This window comes from Tupaia chinensis, unplaced genomic scaffold (assembly GCF_000334495.1).
Source record: "Tupaia chinensis unplaced genomic scaffold, TupChi_1.0 Scaffold138725_1, whole genome shotgun sequence".
In the NCBI taxonomy this organism is placed as follows: Eukaryota; Metazoa; Chordata; class Mammalia; order Scandentia; family Tupaiidae; genus Tupaia; species Tupaia belangeri.
Window position 1 is genome coordinate 2,716,575 of NW_006198617.1, and position 295 is coordinate 2,716,869.

The 295-nt window shown below is 65.4% G+C and overlaps 1 protein-coding gene across 1 annotated transcript in view; it reads right to left on the reverse strand.

Moving 5' to 3' along the window:
* The window catches only part of EPN2 (epsin 2), a gene marked incomplete in the record, with an annotated part of 61,872 nt that overhangs the window by 55,286 nt on the left and 6,291 nt on the right, over positions 1–295 (reverse strand).

Below are 295 nucleotides of genomic sequence, written 5' to 3' on the forward strand. Positions count from 1 at the left end.
GGCCGGCTGTGCTTGGGAGCAACCTGCGGGCCACGCTCTGCCCCGGCCACACAGCAGGAGTGCGAGGTCCCAGGGACCCAGAGAACGTCAGAGCTGGGACCGGGCAGCATCCTTTCGCCTGGGAACGCAGCATCTGACCTGGCACTGGGGGCCCTGCTTAGTGTTAGGGTGAGGGGCCCAGTCAAACCTCCAGCTCTGCACAGCCCGCCGCACCCCTGCACATGCCGCAGCTGCTCATGGAGCGGCAAGCTGGTGCAGCTAAGCCTTCACGTCGTCTGCTTCTAACTACGAAGGC